The following is a 15,252-nucleotide window of genomic DNA, read 5'->3' as shown; positions in this document are numbered from 1 at the left end:
GGAAACCAAGAGGTGTGGATGAGGCTGCAGAGAAAAAGGAACACTTCTACATTGTTGGTGGGAATGCAAGCTAGTTCAACCTTTATGAAAAGCAGTAGGGTGGTTTCTTAAAGAACTAAAAATTGAACTTTCATACAACCTAGCTTTGTGGATTCTCTATGTCCACAAGGCATCCACGTGTCTTCTACCACCCATTTGTAGCCATGATGTGACTTAGCGTCATTGTGGTAAGAGGGTTGGAGAAGGCAAATACAGATGTTTCTAATTGCTGGTACTTTCACCTGAAGTTTTTGTTGGAGAGGAGGCCAAATACAAAATGAGGTTTCTAGAGTGTTTCTTTACAAATGCTGTCAAAATTTGGTGGTCCACATACATTTTATATTACATTGCATAAGCTAGATTTATTTCCAAATAAATGCCTTTACTACATTTAAAGTTTTAGCTTGGCTAGCTTTAAATTTGCTGATGGCTTATTGTTTGATATCTTCTATTTCTCTTTACAGTGGTCTATTATAAAATCTCATTTTTGGTTGTGCTATATAATTGCATTTTCTTTTGCTAATTTTTTTTTCTCTGGGAAGAACAGATTTGAAACCTGGAGAAGATAGTTAGTATGCAAGTTTAAAGAATAAAAACAAATAATAAGGTTAGGTGCATTGAATACAAAACAGAAATGCAGAGAAAAATGTAGTTTAGGGTTAATATTGTGAAGTAGAAAGATAAACGAAATTTAAATCTGGTGAATACAGTGCCCTCAAACTATCTACAGTCACTGGGAAAAAAGTAAAATGCACGTGGGAATGAAAGTCATACAATTAATGTTATCTTCTTGACATCTTGTGTTGTTTATAAGACATATGGAAAACAGTCAGCTGGTTATTCCTTCTTGAATAAAGAAGTTAATCCCAAATGAATTTTAAGTGACTGTAACATAACTAACATTTATAGATTGCTTACTATGTGACAAGATCTGTGCTGAGTACTTTGCATAAATTTACTCATTTACCATCCCAGCAGCTCAGTGAGGCAACTACTGTTTTCCAAATATTACAACAAAGAATATGGAGGCTTTGTGAAATTAAATAGCATGTCTCTACAAGCTAGTATGTAGCCAAGTCTCAAACCCCATGCAATTAATTGCCATATTAGACTAAATTTTGCTATGTTTTTAACCAGAGTAAACAATTCAGGACCATCTCAATTGGCCGATAGAACTGTAGCCAAAATGAAGTAGTTTTTATTTCATCCTATATGCAGAAAAATAGTCAGAAACAGATGAAGATTGCTTTATTTTAGTCTCTACCATCCTCCATGAAATTCTAAGCTTGTTTTTCCTTAAACAGTGTATTTCCACACAGACACCAATGCTAGTGCCTTGCCAAAATAGTGTAGTTGAAAACTTGGATAGGGTTGGAAGATTTGGCAATAAAATTATAGGAAACTCAGTTAAATGTGAATTTCAGATACATTTCATTTTCAATTGGTGTCCTGTGGTTTATCTAGCAGCCTTACTTAGGGTTACCACTTCTGATATAGCAATTCAATTGGGTTTAATCTCAATAAACTTGTGTATAGTAGACCTAGGGCACTTAACGCGCACTGAAAGTTTTAACTTACTGTAGGCCTGGTGTGGTGGCTCACTCCTATAATCCAAGCACTTTGGGAGGCCTAGGCAAGAAGATTGCCTGAGCCCAGGGGCTCGAGACCAGCCTCGGCAACTTGATGAGACCTCATCTCTACAAGAAACCAAAAAAAAAAAAAAAAAAAACCCTGCATGATGGAGCACTCCTGTGATTCCAGCTACATGGAGGGCTGAGGCAGAAGGATCACCTGAGCCCAGCAGGTTGAGGCTGCCGTGGTTGTGAGCGTGCCACTGCATTGCAGCTTGGGCGACAGAATGAGAATCCTACTAAAAGAAAAAAAATAATGAAGTTTTAACATATTGTTCACCATGTCACACAGTGTGTACAGATGATAAATAGCGTGCCATTTAATGCTTGGTCATCTTATACCCCCATAAGGCACAGTAATGAGATAAGGCATTATTTCTTTTGTCCAGTATTCTGGCAATACAGTTATTTTCTTTGATAGTTTTCTGATAACTGAGAACTAGTTATTCATTTTAGTCTTCCCCACATCTGTCTAAAATGCACCAAGTGCTCGTGGGACTCATTATATAGTATACCCAGCATTGTTCAGTCCCTGGGTGGTGAGATCAGAGCAGCAAGAAGACAATCTGAATTCAAGACTTGTCTCAGCCACTTATTACTTGTCCTCCAATTATTCTTTCAGATTCTAATATGTAATCTAAAGATACTAATACATACAAGAGCTTGATTCAAAGAGTTAACGTAGAGGTTGCATAATATGTTAAAAGGGCCAGGATCGGTGGCTAATCCTGTCATCGCAGCACTTTGGGAGTCCGAGGCAAGTGGATTGCCTGAGCCTGCAGACTCGAGACGAGCCTGGACAACTTGGCGAGACCTCGTCGCTACAATAAATCAAAAAAATTAGCTGGGCGTGGTAGTGAGCACCTGTCATTCCGCTAATTGGAAGGCTGAGGTGGAAGGATCGCCGGAGCCCAACAGGTGGACGCTGGGTGGCCGTGAGTGTGCCACTGCACTCCAGCCTGGGTGACAGAGTGAGACTGACTTGGGAAAAAAAAAGATGTTGAAAGAGCCAGTGCATTTTAAACTGTAAGACTAGGAAAACATGCATAGTGAAATTAATCACTTCAATTATCATGCTATGCTCTATATTGCTAGAGGCTTTGTGGGTGTATAGTCTTATATTTCGTGATGCTGGAATGCTGTACATTTTTAGATTTGATGTCTATTCTCTGATATCCCTATGTCAATATATATTTGGCAAAGCCATTGGAAGACATTGTCAGCCATCCCTGCTTCAGTTTTTTTGTCCATTACTTTATATTGTAACATTTAATTCTATAGACTTTGAATAAATTCTGAAAAGTAGCTTCATTTCTCACCTGTTACTAAAAAATGTGAGCTTTTAAAATTTTTTGCTCAAAGACTTTTTATTTCCCACTCATTCCTAGTCAGGAGGTTATGTTCCAGATATTATTAATAATATATAACATAGCTGTAGTTTATTATCTACTCTGTGCTTATCTTTGTGTTGGATGCTTTATTTATATTGTATTTATCCTTTACAGTGATCCTATCAATATACCAGGGGTGCCAAAAAAATGTATACACACCTTAAGCAATGTTATCTATGTATTACTTTTCGAAGTAAAATTGAATTATGGTAGCAACGTAATATGATGTTCGCTCAAAAGATTGAGTTAATTGAATGCTAGCGTCACCATGTGACAGGACAGCCAAAGAAGGTGATAGAAGCACAGTTGTCCTTCAAGGAGTGCAAGACCATTTTGAAGTGGTATTTGAAATTTGAGAATGTTGTGGAAGTACTACAATGGAGGTGTGAGTATACCACAGAACCTCCAACACCCGCAACAACAGCATGCTTCATGATAAGGCAAAATCCTGTGTGTGATGTGCACAAGGGAGGATCCAGCAGGTCTCACACAGCAAGTCCTGCAGTAGTTCTCAGTCATCTGAAGTGTCTGGATGCTGACAATAACCACTTTGAGTACCTCTTGTCATTGCAGAAGTCAAATGTGACCTGCACTCATCTTTTATTATCAGTATGTATTGAGCATTACAATTCATAGTTTTTTTCCTTCTTAAATGTGTATACTTTTTTTGGCAACCTCTGTATAATTAGCGTTCATGCATTCTATATGTGCACATTGAGATTCAAAGTTGTTAAGTAAACTTGACAAATATATTTAACTACTATGGGTTGGAGCCCAGGATCACAGTTGGTGTTTCTAACTTAAAAACCTATGCTCTGAGAGAAAGATCTAAAATAAGAAGACAGAACAACCTTTCTGATTTTTCATATATCTTTTAAGTTCAAGCTGTCACATGATTGTTGTTTATTATAGTGACATTTCTGTCTAGTAAAAAAGATGGAATTCCCATTTTATAGATCAAAAAGGAGGGCAGGTGATTCGCTCATAATAAGAGATGCACAATGATGTGGCTTAGCCTTGATCATTTCAGGTGTCTTTCTAGTGCTCTCATAAATCTTAAATGATTGCTTTGTCTTTGCCTTATAGAATTTTTGTCTATTTTGGGTATTAGAGCTTGAAGACTTGGAATATTGAGTGTTTCTGGAGAAATCATCTAAATGATAATACATTTCTGTTCCATATCATTTCAATCTGTGGGTGGCAAAGGCATTTGCATAAATCCAACAATTTGACTCTGCTCTGGTAGGCATAAAGCAACAGTGTTCCTGGGTCTTTGTGCCCCCAAAATTGCAGTACTGTGGGGAAATGAATGTAAGGATAAAATTTGGCTAAAGGAAGCAGGTCATTGTGGTTCTTAAATTAGACTTGTATTTGCTGCCAGGAAATCCTTAGAAACCAATAGAGCTTCTTGGCTAAATCTCTAGGGTTGACTTCTTTACTGAACAGAATTCAAAAGGTAGAGTCATCACAAGACATTCATATATCAACTATAATGAGCATTTTATTTTATTTTTAAACAAAGTTTATTAGAGAAAGAAGAGAGAAAAGAAAGGGAGACATGCCAGAGCTGGCATGGGTGAAAGAAACTGCTATACTGAGCATTTTAAAGCAATTGCTTCAATTCAGACAGAATTGAGAAACTGATTCAAATTCCAAAGTCTGTATTTTGAAGTTATCTGAGAAAATATGACCAGATTAGTCTAATCACATAACTGGCATAAGAAAATGCAACTCTGTAAACTTTGATGATAATTTACAAGGTAGGAAATCTAGATTCTAGTTCTTCAACAGAGAGGTTCTGATACAAATAATATGCTTGGTAAGTGTGACTTGAAATATTATAATGTGATAATTTTGGATATATGATGTGAAATGACATTTAAAAATAGTAGTCATAGAAATGATTAAAATCAACCGCCTCCGTTTTTTGATGATTTAACATACAGCATCAATGATCAGATGTATGAATTACATGATTATATCCTAAATTTGTTACTGTATATTCTTATATATACAAAATACATATGATTCTCTTGTGCTTTAATATTTATCTGTGCCTGTTTAATCTCTCTCTCTCTTCTTCCCTCCCTTCCTCTCCCTCTCTCTCTCTATCTCAATATTGATAGCACTCTATATCTCTAGATGATTGCTATTTGAGTAGAAATAATTGCTATTTTTGCTTTTGGAAATACGAGATACAGCATGGTATTTATCATAAAATGCTAGTCAGGTTAGATATTTTTATTGGATACAACCAACAGTGTAGTCACACTTGTGGCTCTAAATGATCTATTTAATAGAATTATTGTAAAAATGTATTCACAGAAACAAATAATAATTTAGTTTGGGGGGATACACTTGGTTTATATAAAAATCAGGAAATTAAAAGCCATAATAACAATAGCAAATTATACTTGTAGAATGCTTCACATTTACAGAGGCTGTCACTTTTTTTTAACCTCATTTGAAAGTTAATCTTCATAATCTCCCCTCACCTTGGTGTCTTTAACCTCTCTTTTCCTTCTGGCTCTAAATGCCATCACCTCATTCAAGCCTCTCTAGCCACCACTCCACCTTTACTTCCCTTCTTTGCATGTTTCTCAGAAGAGTCATCTAGTCTGTTTCCATTTCCTCATCTCCCGCTGAGTCTTCTCACTTCGTCTTCCATCACTCCACCAATATACACACTGTTCTTGACACCGCCATTCCTAAATGCTGAATATAATGGAAATCTAGTTTGGTTTTTTTGCTTTGTATTTTTATTTTTTAATTTTTGCCAATAGTTTTAAAAAATAGTTAGTTTTAAAGATATGGGATACAATTCAGGGTTAGGTATACTGATGTTCATTATGTAGGGTACCCCTGTTGATGAGGTGTGCCCTCTTCTCTTCTGGCAGTTTTCCACTACTGCCAATCCTTTTATTTTTTTTGTCCTAATAAAGTTTTATTTATGGGTATTGATATTTGAATTTCATATAATTTTTATGTGTCATGAAATATTTTTCTTTTGATTTTTTTCTCCAGTCATTTAAAGTATATAAAAACCGTTTAAATTTTTTTTTTTGTATTTTAAAGATGTGGGATTTAATTCAGGGTTACGTATACAAATGTTCATTATGCAGGTACCCTTATTGATGAGGCCATGCCCCCCCCCCAGCAGAATTCCACTACTGTCAGTCCAAACCCCACCCACCCAACCCCTACCTGGCAATTTCCCACTACTGACAATCCTTTTCTTACAGTGTTATGATAATTGATCAAGATCTGAGAAGAATGCTGCTGGTAATTTGATGGGTATTATGGGTATTACATTATATCTGTAGATTGCCTTGGGTAGATGGCCATCTTAACATTGTTGATTCTTCCAATCCATGAACATGAAATATTTCTCCATTTGTTTGTGTCATCTTTGATTTCTTTTTTTTTATAATCAATATTTTTTATTATGATATTGTGGGGTACAGTTAAGGATTAGGTATACAAAAAGCTTCGATAAGGCACCCTTGTTGATAAGAGGTGCCTCCCCGTCCCCAGACAGGTATTTACTACTGTTATTCCCATCTCCCTTCCCCTTCCCCCCATAGTTTCCCACCATTGTCAGTCATTTTCTTTTTTCTTTTTTTTTTTGAGATGGAGTCTCACTGTGTCGCCCAGACTGGAGTGCAGTTGCCGCTCCCAGCCACCGCAGCCTCCACCTGCTGGGCTCCGGCGATCCTTCCGCCTCAGCCTTCCAAGTAGCCGGAATTACAGGCATGTGCTACCATGCTCAACTGATTTTTTGATTTATTGTAGAGATGAGGTCTTGCTGCCCAGGCGGGTCTCGAACCCGCAGGCTCAGGCAATCCACTCACCTCAGCCTCCCAAAGGCGCGGGATTACAGGCTGAGCCTCGGAGCCCGGTTAGTCATTTTCTTATAATATTATGTTGGATGTTCAAGGTCTACTGTATGAGTGAGAACATGTGATACTCAGATCTTTGTTTCTGTGAGAGGTCACTCAGTATTATAGACTCTAGTTCCATCCAGGTTGCTGCAAAATTCATGATTTTGTTCTTTTTTTATGGTTGCATAGTATTCCATCGTGTGTATGTACCACATTTTTTAAATCCAGTCCTCTTTTGATGGACAGCATGGTTGCTTCCAGGTTCTGCTATTGCAGTGTGCAGGTATCTTTTTAATAGAGTGATTTGAGTTCTTCAGGGTATATTCCCAGTAGGGGGATTGTGGGGTCATATGGGAGGTCAATACTTAGAGCTTTTAGGAATCGCCATACTGTTTTCCACAGAGGATGCACTAGTTTGCACTCCCACCAACAGTGTAGAAGTGTTCCCTTTTTGCCATACCCTCTCCAGCAACTGTTATTTTTTGAATTATTGATAATGACCATTCTGAATAGACTTAGGTGGTATCTCAGTGTGGTTTTGATTTGTATCTCCCTGATGAATAGTGAGGTTGAACATTTTTTCATGTGTCTGTAGGCTGCTCGGGTGTCTTCCTTTGAGAAGTGTCTGTTCATACCTTTTGCCCATTTTATAATGGGGTTGTTTGTTTTTTTCTTTTCAGTTTGTTTGAGTTCCTTGTAGATCCAAGTTGTTAAGCCTTTGTCAGACCTGGTGTTGGCAAATACTATTTCCCAGTCTGTAGGCTGTCTCCCTGCTCTCTTGATGGGTTCTTTGGCTTTGCAGAAGCTTGTCAGTTTAATGAGGTCCCACTTGTCTATCTTCTCTCTTATGACCTGTGGATTTTGGGTTTTGTTCAGGAATTGGATGCCAGTTCCAATTTCCGTGAGGGTATATCCTTCATTTTCTAAGGTTCTTATGGTTTGAGGTTTTACATTTAGGTCTCTGATCCATTTAGAGTTAATTTTTGTGTATGGGGATAGATAGGGTTCCTGTTTCAATCTTCTGCATGTGGTCAGCTAGTTTTCCCAGCACCATTTGCTGAATAGGTTCTCCTCTCCCTAGTGGTAGGTGGTGGAGGCTTTGTCTAAATGAGTTGGTTGAGAAATTGAGGTTTTGCTTCTGGAATCTCAGTTCTATTCCATTGGTCTATATGCCTGCTCCTGTACCAATACCAAGCTGTTTTGATTATTGTAGCTTTATAGTAAAGTTTGAAGTCTGGTAATATGATACTACCTGCTTTTTTTTTTTTTCCTGAGGATTGTTCTGGCTATTCTTGGTCGTTTGTGTTTCCATATGAATTCCTGTGTTGTTTTTTCTAGGTCTGAGAAGAATGTTGCTGGTAATTTGATGGGTATTGCATTAAATCTGTAGATTGCCTTAGGGGACATCTTCACAATGTTGATTCTTCCAATCCGTGAACATGGGATATTTTTCCACTTGTTTGTGTCATCTTTGATTTTTTTGACAAGAGTTTTATAGTTTTCATTCTAAAGGTCTTTCATATTTCTGATTAGGAAGATGACAAGGTATTTCATTTTTTTTTGTGGCTATTGTGAATGGAATTGTGGTTTTTATTTGGGTTTCTGTTTGTTTATTATTGGTGTAAAGAAATGTGATTGTCTTTTGCACATTTATTTTATATCCTGAGACTTTGCAAAAGCTTTTATCATTGTAAGGAGGTTTTTGACAGATTCTCTTGGGTTTTCAAGGTATACAATCATGTCATCTGCAAAGAAAGATAACTTGACTTCCTCTTTTCCTATTTGTATTTAATTACATTTATGGTTTTATGAATGTTGAACCAGACTTGCATCCCAGGGATGAAGCCTACTTGGTCATGATGGATGATTTTTGAGATGTGTTGCTGAATCTGGTTCGCTAGGATCTTGTTGAGAATTTTAACATCTATGTTTATCAAAGGTATTGGCCTGTAGTTCTCTTTCTTTGTTGGGTCTTTATCTGGCTTGGGTATCAATGTGATGTTAGCTTTCTAAAATGATTTGGGGAGAGTTCCATCTTTCTAAATTGCCTGGAATACCTTCAGTAGGATTGTTATCAGCTCCTCTTTAAATGTCTTGTAGAATTCTGCTGAAAAGCCATCTGGTCCAGGACTTTTTTTTGTAGGTAGTTTTCTCATTATGTAGTCAATTCCCTTGACTGTTATTGGTCTATTTAGGGTCTCAATTTATTCTTGTTTCAATCTAGGCAGGTTGTGTGATGACAGAAAGTCCTCCATTTCCTTGAGGTTTTCAAGTTTGTTTCCATACAAGTGTACATAGTAGTCCCTAATGGTCTTTTGTATTTCTTCAGAATCAGATGTGACTTCATCTTTTGTGTTTCTGACTGTGTTTCTTTGGGCTTTTTCTCTCTTTTGCTTGGTCAGTCTAGCGAGGGGACTATCGATCTTGTTTATCCTTTCGAAGAACCAGCTTTTTGTTTCATTGATTTTTTTGTATTATCCTTTTGACTTCTATGTCCTGGATTTGGGCTTTTATTTTGGTGATCTGGATTCTTCTGCTGAAATTAAGGTTTTTGTGGTCTTGCTTTTCCAGCTTCCTTAGGTGGCTTGTTAGGCTATTAATTTGTGATCCTTCCATTTTCTTCATGTGTGTTTGTAGAAATATAAATTCCCCTCTTACTACAGCTTTCATGGTGTCCCAGAGATTTTGGTAAGATGTTTCTTCATTTTCATTTGTTTCCAGGTATCTTTTAATCTCTGTTTTGATTTCATCATTGACCCAGGAGTTGTTTAACATCATGCTGTTTAGTGCCCATGTCTTTGTGTGTTTTGTGGGGACCTTGTTGGGGTTAATGTTTATTTTTTATTCCACTGTGGTCTGAGAAGGTGCATGGTAAAATTTCAGTCCTTCTAAATTTGCTTATGCTTGATTTATGGCCAAGTGTGTGGTCAATCTTAGAGTACGTTGCATGCAGTGAAGAGTAGAATGTGTATTCTGTAGTCTTTGGTTGGAGAGTTTTGTAGGTATCAATGAAGTCCATTTGATCAGGAGTCACATTGAGGTTTTGGATCTCATTGCTGGTTTTTTGTCCTGATGATCTGTCTGGGGTTGTGAATGGAGTATTAAAGTCCCCACCTATGATGATATTGTAGTCAATATCTTTTTTTAGTTTACCTAGGAGCTGCTTTATGAAAGTTGGTCCTCCTATGTTGGGTGCATATATGTTTAGGATGGATATTTCTTGTTGATGGGTTGAACCTTTTATCATAATGTAGTGGCCTTCTGTATCTTTTTTAAATTTTTGATAACTTAAAGGGCATTTTGTCTGAGATTAAGATCGTGACTTCTCCTTTATTTTGTGTCCCATTTGTCTGAAAGTTTGTTTCCCATCCTCTTACTTTGAGTCTTTGAGTGTCCTTTCTAGCGAGGTGAGTGTCTTGAAGGCAATAGATTGTTGCCTGGTGATATTTTATCCATTTTGCCATTCTATATCTTTTCAAGTGTGCATTTAGTCAATTCACATTTAGGCTAATAATTGAAATGCAAGAGCTGATCCCTGTCATAATGTTCTTACAGAGTTGTTGTTCCTCTTTGTTTGTTGTCTTTCTTTTGGTTTTGGAGTTGGTTCATGTGTGCTTTTAATCTTTTACCTGTACTCTTGTGAAGAACGTTGTTGTTCTTTTTTCCTTTTCTTTTCTTCTGTGTTCAATACTTTTTTTTTTTTTTTTGAGTGGGAGTCTCACTCGGTCACCCAGACTGGAGTGCAGTGGCCACTCTCGGCCACCACAGCCTCTACTTACTGGGCTCCGGTGATCCTTCCGCCTCAGCCTTCTGAGTAGCCGGAATTACAGGCATGCACTACCATGCCCAGCTAATTTTTGATATATTGCAGAGATGAGATCTCACTGCCCAGGTGGGTCTGGAACCCGCGGGCTCAGGCAATCCACTCACCTCAGCCTCCCAAAGGCGCAGGATTACAGGCTGAGCCACTGAACCCGGCAATTTATCTAATTTCTAATTATAACTTTTTTTTTTTGAGTTGGAGTCTCACTCTGTCACCCAGACTGGAGTGCAGTGGCCACTCCTGGCCACCACAGCCTCAACCTGCTGGGCTCTGGTGATCCTTCCACCTCAGCCTTCTGAGTAGCCAGAATTACAGGTGTGTGCTACCAAGCCTGGCTGATTTTTTGATTTGTTGTAGAGATGAAGTCTCGCTGCCCAGGCGGGTCTCGAACCTGCGGGCTCAGGGCATCCACTCACTTCAGCCTCCCAAAGGCACGGGATTACAGGCTGAGCCACCAAGCCTGGCTCAATACTTTCTTAAATGTTTCTTATAGAGGTGGTCTGGTGGCAGCGTAGGTTCTTAGGGATTGTATCTGGGAAGGATTTCAATTCCCTCTCACTGATGAAGCTTATCTTGGCTGGGTAGGTTATGCTCAGTTGAAATTGTTTATCTTTTAGAACTTTGAAGATAGGTCTCCAAGCTCTCCTAACCTGGAGGGTTTTTGCAGATAAATCTGCAGCTATTCTCATTGGTCTTCCCTGGTAGGTAGTCTGACATTTTTCTCTTGCTGCCTTTAGTGTTTTTTCTTTTATACCTATTTCGTTTAGGCAAATTATTATGTGTCTGGGAGTTGGTCCTCTCATTTGTTGTCTTGCAGGGGTTCTCTGAATCTCTTGTGTTTGAATTTTTGCATCACTGATGAGATGAGGGTAGTTTTCCTGAATGATTTCATGAAATGTTTATTCCAGTGTGCCCTCTGTTTCTCTCTGCCTCAGGAAGGCCAATTACTCTTAGGTTTGGTCTCTTGAAGTGCTCATTCATCTCTTGAAGGTTTTGTTCTGTCTTTTTGAGCTTCTTTTTTATGCTTTTGACAGTTTGGGTTAGTTCTTTGTTTTGGTCTTCAAGCTCTGAGATTTTTTCTACTGCTTGGCTAATTCTGCTTTCCATGCTTATTAGTTTGTTATTTATTTCCAGCACAGTATTCTCTACTGCTGTTATTTCTGACACCAGCTCCTTCCTATTTTCCTCTTGTCTCTCCCCAATTTTTTAAATTCTCTCTATTAATGTCTTGATGTCTGGGTTTGTTGCATGTGACCAGTCATTCTAGGGGCTTTTAATTGTTTGTGTTCCGAAGTCTGTTTTCTCAGTTTCTGACCTCCCAGGGATCTGTATGAGACCTAAATTCTTGTATTGGTTTTTCTTAATTTGTGCAGTTTTTTTCCCTTCCTACTTTTTCCTTCCCTCCATGTCACCATCTTCTTTAATTCTGTTTTTCAGGGGTAGAGGGGTTGATTTTACTTCTGCTTGTTCAATCTCCTATTTTTCTTTATGTATGCCCTCTTAGTTTGTTCAATTCTGGAGTTGCACTGTAGGTTGGGGGTGGTCCTTTTTGCAGTTTTGCAATTTACTTAAGGGGGAGCTGTGATTCAAAATCTATCTGCAGGTCCTGGTATCCGTCGACAGGTGTATGGATAATCTGAAACCCACTTCCCACTGCCTTGGAATCTGTCCTTGCAGTGGGGCTGTAGGTTTACTCCCCCAAATAAAATGAGATTAGCAGAGGGAAGAGAATGGAGCAGACAGTGGGGGGGAAGAGTGGGGCGGAGAGAGAGACGAGTAAGGGGAGAAACAGACTAGTGTACCAACAAATGGAGAGAGAGACCTAAACTGAAACAGATAAAAACAATAGACCATGGCTACAGACTAACCAACTCCCATACAAAAAAAAACTAAAACATACAATGATGCTAACATACAGTGATGCTAACATACAAGCTAACCTCTATACAAAGATATGGTTTACAGAGAGCAGAAAAGAGAAAAAAGGAAGAGGGGAAAAAAAGGGAACAAAACAGTAGGAATAGAATCAAGTCATTAAACTAACGGAACCAATTGAGCGCACTCTGAGACTTTTCATTTAAGTCCAATGTCCTTTCAACTCTGATTTCTAGCTATCTTCTCAAGCTGGTAAATTTGTTCACAGTTAGGGTCAGTTGGCCCTGGCCTGCTGTGAAGGACAGTTCAGATCACCACTCAGTTCACCACACAAATCTGGCCTGTGTCTGTTTTTCAAGCTTGTTTGTCCTGTTTTGGTGTTGTTACCTTGGATCGCCAGCAGGTGGTGCTATCTTGCAGCCCCAGAGGGGGTGGAGCCAGACAGGAGTCAGACAGAGGCTGGAGATGGGAGCCTGCCTCAGGGCACACGGGAGGAGACCCACGGCCGGCAGGACATCACGGTGGCAGCAGAGGTGGCCGCAATCCCAGGAGATCTTGCCTGCAGGGGCTTCAAGGGCTGAAGTCGTGGATCACCTCAGGCACGGGTGGTGTGATGCGCTATGGCTGCCATGGAGGCCGCCACGGCGCTGATGGCTGCTGTGTCTGCGGATGCAATGGTTGTCCAGACCAATGAGATGCCCCAGTGGTGGCGACGCCGAGCTCCGTTTGAAGAGCAGGCTGCTGACATTGGGATCCGCAGCCCCCAGGGAGAGAACCAGAGACCCTCTGCGTTCTCCTTTGTGGAGGGTCTCATAGACCAGGCTGCCCCATCGCCATCTTGCTGGAAGTCCCCGCCAATCCTTTTTTTATAGTATTATTATAATTGTTCAAGGTCCACTTATGAGTAGGAATGTGTGATAGTTCTTTTCTTCTGTGATAGAGCACTCAGTATTATAGATTCTAAGTTCATCCAAGTTGCCGTGAAGTTTGTAATTTTCTCCTTCTTTATGACTGCGTAATATTTCAATGTGTATATGTACCACATTTTCTTTATCCAGTCCTCTTTCTTTTTTTTTTTTTTTGAGTTGGAGTTTCACTCTGTCACCAAGGCTGGAGTGCAATGTTTTGCTCTGGCAGTCCTTCCACCTCAGCCTTCCAAGTGGTTGGAACTACAGGTGCACAGTACCATGTGTGGCTACTTTTTAAATTTATTTATTGTAGAGATGAGGTCTCACCAAGTTTCCCTGGCTGGTCTCAAACCTGTGAGCTCAGGCAATCCACTTACCTTGTCCTCTAAAAGTGCAGGGATTACAGGCTGATTCACCAAGCCTGGCCGATCCAGTCCTCTTTTGATGGGTAGTTCCATGTTTTTGCTATTGTGAGTAATGCTGCAGTAAACATGCGTGTGCAGGTATCTTTTCCATAGAGTGATTAATGGTCCTCCAGGCAGATTCCCAGTAGTGGGATTACAGGGTCATGTGGAAGGTCACTTTTTTAGATCTTTTAGGAATCGCCAAACTAAAACCTAATTTTTTTAACTTAAAAGAAGTGACAATACTTCTCATTTATTCTGACTATAGAAGCAACACACCTATTCATACATTGCATATCTCTTGCTGTTCTGTGATCCAAGTGATGCTCTATACACTCGAGCCATGACTAACACACAGGATCTCTGTCCTCAGGAAAAAATTATATTTTAATGGGAAGAAGAAGAAAAGACACCCTTACACAAATGGATGAAGTAGTGACTAAGATAATTCCAGATTGTAATAGAGAAAATACTGCAGGATATTAGGAGAGAAGGAGAAGCTGCAGGGTGGGTCTGTCTGGATGCTGGAGGGCAGGGTGGTCAGGAAGTGAGTTCTGTCAAGGTGCAGACATGAAGCAGACCATGATGCAAAGACAAGAAGGAGAACCTTTCAGGCACAGTGAATGTCTAGGGTGAGTCTAGACAGAGCTTGACCGAGGGATGGAGGGAAGACCAATGTGGCTGAAGCGTAGTGGATGAGAGGAACAAGGATGTGACGTGAGCTCAGAGTGTATGAGACAGGGGTTGATGTTGGGCTTTGTCTCTAGTGAGAAATTTAGATTTTATTCTCATTTCAATGAGCAAATAAGTTCTGGGATTTTAAGCAAGGAGTGGGGTGGGTTGGGTAACATGATCAGGTTTACATTTTATAAAGAAGATTATTCTTATCAATAGTTGCCTTCTGCTCCACGGGCCCATACTCATTTGTTTGTTCAAGGCCAGGCCATTGTGATTAGTTAACATCAAGTTTGTCTGACACTTAGATCAGTGTAGAGAAACATCCAAAAAATACTTTAAAAAAATAGATTGCTTACGTGACCTTTATTTACACAGCAATGTCTTAGGCTCAAGGGTAGTCCAGGTGGTTGGATTTCAAGCCCCCTCTTTTATCTCCTTCATACATCAGACTTCTCCCCTCCTTTTTTCCTTCCATGTTCTTATGTGCAGATCAGTTAAACTTACCGTCTGTTTTTAATGGGGAAATTTTTCTCATAGCATAACAGATTTTTTTTATCTTGCCTTTTTTGGGGCAATTAAATGGACTTTTAACATTCGTGGGAGGAGAAGGGCTTCAAAAAAT

The sequence above is a fragment of the Carlito syrichta genome, unplaced genomic scaffold (genome assembly GCF_000164805.1).
Source record: "Carlito syrichta isolate Samal-C Ts95f unplaced genomic scaffold, Tarsius_syrichta-2.0.1 Scaffold311940, whole genome shotgun sequence".
In the NCBI taxonomy this organism is placed as follows: domain Eukaryota; kingdom Metazoa; phylum Chordata; class Mammalia; order Primates; family Tarsiidae; genus Carlito; species Carlito syrichta.
The sequence above is the reverse complement of the archived record's forward strand: the minus strand, read 5'-3'. Positions refer to the sequence as shown.